The sequence below is a fragment of the Stegastes partitus genome, unplaced genomic scaffold, assembly GCF_000690725.1.
Source record: "Stegastes partitus isolate 25-593 unplaced genomic scaffold, Stegastes_partitus-1.0.2 Scaffold390, whole genome shotgun sequence".
In the NCBI taxonomy this organism is placed as follows: Eukaryota; Metazoa; Chordata; class Actinopteri; family Pomacentridae; genus Stegastes; species Stegastes partitus.
This window is the reverse complement of record NW_007578121.1, coordinates 6876-13417: the sequence shown is the minus strand read 5'-3', so window position 1 is coordinate 13417 and position 6542 is coordinate 6876. Positions and strand designations below refer to the sequence as shown.

At 40.5% G+C, this 6542-nt stretch overlaps 1 pseudogene; it reads right to left on the bottom strand.

Annotated features, from left to right (window-relative positions):
* Window positions 1-3374, bottom strand: part of LOC103359717 (cytochrome P450 2J6-like) — a 54597-nt pseudogene extending 51223 nt beyond the window's left edge.
* Window positions 3375-6542: the final 3168 nt, after the last annotated feature.

The following is a 6542-nucleotide window of genomic DNA, read 5'->3' as shown; positions in this document are numbered from 1 at the left end:
TTTTATTTTGAAAAATGACGAGCTCGTCTTTCTGTCACTTCCGTCTGTGCTTGTTTCCTGCACTTGACTCTGTTAGTTTTCATGCCCCGCCCTAAAAAGTAAGCCGTCAGTGTGACCACCGCTGAAATGAATTAAAAAAAAACTAACGTTTCAGGAGAGCTTCTTTGACAAGTGGGAGAGACTCAGTGCTGAGACAGAAGAAAAAGTAAACACATATTTAGCAATAACAAGTAATTTTATTTGTTTATGATACCTCTTAATAGTTGAAACAATTTTTTTTTTTGTTATGTGTGCAATGACCAGTCCATAGTGCAATAAAAAGGCTGAGGACCACTGGTCTAGATCATTACTATGGAGACATGTTCGCTCCCATAAAAGGGATAGATGTGGTGTTGCCCATCAATCAAGAGAAGCCCACCTCTTCTTGGCTCATTTAGATGGTTCAGCTAGACACTTATATTAGCAGTCAGGAGAGAGAAGCAAGGAAATGAAATGACAGGTGACGCTGTGTCTGTCCTCTTTCCAGACAGGTACCAGTTCTAGCTGGAGTCATTATATAAAGGCTTCTGAGGATAATGCTGAGAAAGCATTCCCCATCATGAGACATCAAAATAAATGTAAGAAAGAGAACTTATCAACCTATTTTATTTGTTGTTACATGAGTGTGGTGTTCATCTAGGATATGTTTGCTAAACAAAGCCTGATACATGATGCAGTGACATCAAGCATTGATGTCACCTCGCTCCTTTGGCTCAATATTCATGTTTTATTGGTCTAACGGTGTGGTTGATGCTGCTTTTTATTCACAGTGGAAAGCAACAGAATACATTTGCTCAAGCGTTGTACTTCTGAGGTACTTGTACTATTTAATGCGTCAACTTCACTAGATTTCAAAGGGAAATGTAGAATTTTCTACTCCACCATGACTACACCCCTTTTTTGACATGCGTGTTTTCTTTAGGATTTTGCGCAATTTAAAATATAACAGACTGTTATAATAAAATACGTAGTTGGATTAAACCAGTGGTTTCCAGCCTCTTATTAAATGTAGTGGGTACTTTCAGATAATATTAATTTACATAAACTTTAAAATGACCTAATTTCTCTTTTTGGCTTCCACCTCTGTTTGATGAGTTGATGCATGAGGGGTCAGTCTGAAGATGTTTCTAAATTCTTTATTTTCTATTACAACATAATTATCATCATCATCAAAATTATAAGAATAAATTGACTTTTACCTCTGCGAACTGCAGGTGAAGTCTTGGAGGTTGAATTTTATGAAGATTGCCAATAAAAGGCAGAGCCCAGGGTCCAGGAGGAAAGTTTTTCGGCACTCTGTTTTTCCAAATGTCAGCCAACAGCAGAAAGACACAGAGAAATATCAAAATACTTCTGCTGTCTATCCACTCCAAGCCGAGAGCACTAAATATTGCCTCCATGTCTTCGCTTGAACTGCGCTACCAGGACAGAGAAAGAGAAAGATAACAGTACTTCTCGGTGCTTGATAAGGAAGATAACAAGACTATCAAAATAAGAGCATGTGTGTGCATGTGGGCTCTTCGGTGCTGACTAATAATAACCTTTACTCTTGTAAAGAAAACAACAACACACACTCTGTCACAAGTAAGAAGGTACAAAAAGTATTTAAAATGCACAAAATATGTATTTAAAGTAGTGCTGGGCAGCGATTACATATTTTAATCGTATGATTTTCCGTGATTAATCGCGATGAATCGCATTGTTATGTGCAAAATTAAATAGTGAATTCAAAAGCATTGTGTTGCACACATTTATTTCATAACTACTGCTATATGAACAAAAGTGCAATAACATTTGGTTTGCAAACACTTCAAGCAAATAAGGTGCTTTTTAACAGCAATATTGTCTTCACACAATAGCAGCTAGAATATTGCTTGTAAATCTCAACTTAAACATGAATGTAATCAAATCAAATATAAAATCAATGATATCTGCCACTGCCAGAGCATTATTTTTTTAATCTATTGTTATAGAAATAGTTCCCTATAGTTCCCCTCAGAGTCCAGAGCCACAATCGTAACATTATAACAGGCACCTTCTGAGCAACAGCAAGTTAACATTTAGAAATCTTTTTGTTTTCTAACACATAAAAGCAGAAACATTTTTCTTCAGGGAGCAGCATAAACAGTCTATGTTCAGTAGAAAGTGTAATTGTTAGATTGAGGTGACGTGGTCGAGCACAAAAAAAAATAAAAATACACAGCTGGGATTTACTGTAGAGCGGAACGTTTATTCTGTGACTACAGAAGAATCCCAGTCACAGAACAAACCCTTGAAGTGATGCAGGTTGAGTAGTTAGACAATGACAACACTAACTGCATTCATCAATTCTTCCGACTTTACATTTTCTTACTCTGCACCAAACCAGTTGCTAAGACACACGCAGTCATTTACATTTTCAAATGATAAAGGAACTCTCGTCTTCTGTACAATATGACCAGCAAGAGAAAAAAACAACCTTTCACAGGGAACAGATGTTGCTGGTGTGGCCAAATACTTCTGTGCAATGGAGGCCAGCCTACTGTGTGAGCCTGCATGTTTGGACCACCACTCTAAGGGACAGGCCTCTGTACTGATGGTGGGCTCCACTCTGTATCGACGCATAATGTTCTCTACTGAGTCTTCCTCCTGTTCAGAATCAGACTCTGATGAAGTAGCCAGTAGGACTAAGTCTTTCTTTGGTGGCTGAGATGTTGTTGCTTCTACAGGTTTCTCTGTAACAACCTCTCTGTTCCTTGAGCAAGTTGGTGACTCAGGCCCACACCTCACACACCTCTCAGCTCTGGACACACACTTGAGGTCTTTGAATCTCGGGTCCAATGCAGTAGCAGTCTTGAGATATGCAATGTTAGCATTTTCCTTGCAGGTCTCCAGGTCTGTTCTGAATGTAGACTTGAATTTGACCACGTAGGCATTATCTGAGCTCTCCATCACCCGAGAGAGATGGCAAAAAGCAGGCAGAACCACAGAACACGAAACATACTTTTCTCCTCCCAGAAGTTCGGTCACATATCTGCAACAGAAAAAAATCAAACCTATTTCAGCTAAAATGTGTTGCATTTGCTTACTTATATACGCACACACAAACATGTCCTCTACATATTAATGCTGAATTTATAGACACATACACACACTCTTTCTCACACTATTTCTCTCTCACACACTCACAGGACAGTGAGAAATATACAACGTAAAATATACCTGCAGGGCTCCAGTAGCGTTTCCAACCTCTGCAGTTTGTCCATTCCAGCTGTGGTTGGCATGGCGATCTTGGTGCTGTGTGTGGTGAGGACATCCCTCAGTGGCTGTTCGTTCCTGCGGATGCTTTTTATCATGTCCAGAGTCGAATTCCATCTGGTTGGAATGTCCTGTATAAGCGACTCCTTCTTCTGTCTGTGTTCAATTTGTTGTTGTTCTAATTCTGCAGCACTTGCTGGACTGTGTTTGAAGTGGCCCACAACTTTTCAGGACATGGCCAGGACATTGTCAAACACACTGTTCTGCAGAGACACTGTGACAGAACGCTGGAGGCTGTGCGCGAAGCAGGGGACATGTTCAAAAGGTAGATGTCAGCCATCATATTTCTTGCGCTATCTGTGCTAAGTGCGATGACTTTTCTTGAAACGTTCCACTGCTCTGCAACATGAATAAAATGTCTCGCGCACGTTTCAGCAAAATGTCTGTCTTCTGTTTTCATTACATTCCGAGCGTGTGAATGCAGCTCCCACTGCTCAAGATGCGCTGTAACCCCGAGGTAATTATGGTTACCGAGTAGTCTCCGGTGAGAGCAACAGCTGATCCTTAAAACGTTCCTCAGTCCGACATCTTTCACTGTACTAATCGGCCTGCAGTTTGTAGCTATCCACTTCGCCATGGCATTTGTTAGCTTGTCTTGCTTTTGTTTATCTATACTTTTCCCACATGCTGCATCGAAGGTAGTCTGCCGAAGTCTCTCTCCGCTGGTTGTTTGAGTGGAGGATTTGCTGGCATCAATGGTGTGCTTTGAATTTAAGTGATACTTCAGACTCTACGTTGCATTGGTTACAAATAACTTTGGTTCTATCAACTCCGCTGTGTGGAAGACATTTAAAATGAAAATGTCCATGTACAAGATTGGTATTGGAGCCAGTGAGCAACAGACTTTGAAATTATTATTAATAATACTAATACTACTACTACTACTACTACTACTACTAATAATAATAATAATGCGTTCATGTGCAATAAAATAATCATCAGCGTTCATAAATGAATGCGTTAACATGATAATAACGCGTTAACTTGCCCAGCCCTAATTTAAAGTACACATAAGTTTTGTATTAATACATGGAATTGGACTGGGTAGCTGGTAACTCAAGCTGCTAGATCAGTACAATGGGGGCTCCTTTCAAAGTTCAACAGCTTCTTTCAATTTTCACGACAGAAACATGATCTATGAAGGATCTGAGTATTTTCTCAACCACTGCTCAAGCTACTCTAGTTGTTATGATTTACTTTTACTAGTTATATCATAAGTTGTTTTTATTAAGTCATATGTGTGTTCATACAAAGATAAAATAGACCTCAACTTTGAGGATTGGTAATTTTCTTGGCAACTATTCCAAATAAATAAATAAATAAATAAACAAAACATGCTATATTGTCTGTGAAGTGATCAAATTTGATACATGATGCATCAAGACCACAAAATGTCAAAGCTTTTAAAATGTATTTAAGTATCCTGTTGTACAAACTTCAGCCTCCACGAACCCTAAATGGAGAAGCAGGTGAAGTACATTCAAGTCATCAACAGCACTGAGAGTCATTGCATTGTCTCACTTGCCCCACCTTAGACTGAAACAACGGTATGAACTTTAACACATAGCAGTCTGCGTGAGAAGCATAAATTAATCTCTGTTTATTGATTTACACACAAATTAAGTTTTTGCATGACGGAACATGTAGGAACATGATCCCCAGTGATTTCTGTTAACAAGTAGAACTTTAAATACAGGAGATTGCTTTATTATTGTATACAGGTTCATAAAAAAGGTGTACTAGTTGAAATGATTCCAAATTATGTTTTATTTACACTACAGAAAAAATAAATATATATATCAGATGCATTACAAGATAAACACAGTGGAACACAGTGACTTGTTGTGTGTGGTGGTTTATCTTGGTGTGGCACAGCGATGATAAGCTGGGGGAGCGAGTGGCTCCCAGGTTGAACTCCAGACTGGGCGGCTCTCCAGCAGGTGCTGAGAATGAAAACCTCTGAAGTAGGGAGGTGAAAAACAGGAATAACTCCATCTTGGCCAGAGGTTCCCTGAGACACACCCGCTTACCTTAGAACACATAATACTGCAAGTAAATTTAACTCAGGCAATTCATAGAACATTCGCTTTGATCACATTTATCACTGCAGCTCTGAAAGAAAGTCAAGATACAGCAGAGACATTGATCCATTCCCAGATTACTAACCAAATAATGTAGGTAATGTTGTGGTAAATGGTAGGATCCAAAAATGTATGTATTTTTCTGTACACAACAAAACAGCATATAATCCATTGAAATTACAGATCAAGCTTTCAATCTCCATGATCTGCATCTACTTAATTACGGCCTTGTTTTTCATTCATTTTTTTGTACTTTGTGCTCTGTGGTGCATAAACTGCCCATATTGTCACTTCATATCAGGTTGGATCAGAGATTTACATTGACCAGCAAGGTGCTAATTTCGGAGCAGGTGGAGTTTCTTATACCTGTTCGAAACATTTTGTAAATGGAAAAAATACAAATAATTTAAAAATTGTCATACAGGGAGAGGAGCAAATGTAAAATCCATCCATCCATCCATCCATCCGTTTTCTTTCGCTTATCTGGGGTCAGGTTGCGGAGGCAGCAGGTGGAGCATGTCATTCCAGACGTCCCTCCCGCCGGCAACGCTTTCCAGCTCTTCCTGGGGGACCCTGAGGCGTTCCCAGGCCAGTCAAGAAACATAATCCCTCCAGCGGGTTCTGGGGCTTCCCCGGGGTCTCCGTCCAGTTGGACGTGTTCGGAAAACCTTCAAAGGAAGCTTCCCCGGGCGCATCCGAATCAGATGTCCAAACCACCTTAACTGACTCCTTTCAATATGAAGAAGCAGCTGCTCTAGTCTGAGCTCCCTCTGCATGTCCGAGCTTCTCACCCTATCTCTAAGGCTGAGCCCAGCCACCCTGGGGAGCAGTGGCAATTCTAGGTTTTGTTTTTAGGGGAGGCCAATAGGGGTCCAATGCCCCTATATTTTGGGGGGCACCCAATGACTGTGTTATTTGTAGATGTAGCCTATATGTTCTTTACTTGTACTTAACTTGTAGGTCGGCTGTGGCTCAGGTGGTAGAGCGGGTTGTCCTCTAATCGCAAGGTTGGCGGTTCGATCCCCTGCTCCTCCACAGTCAAAGTGTCCTTGGGCAAGACACCAAACCCGAAGTTGCTCCCAGTGGCAGGCTAGCGTCTTGCATGGCACCTCTGTCGCCATTGGT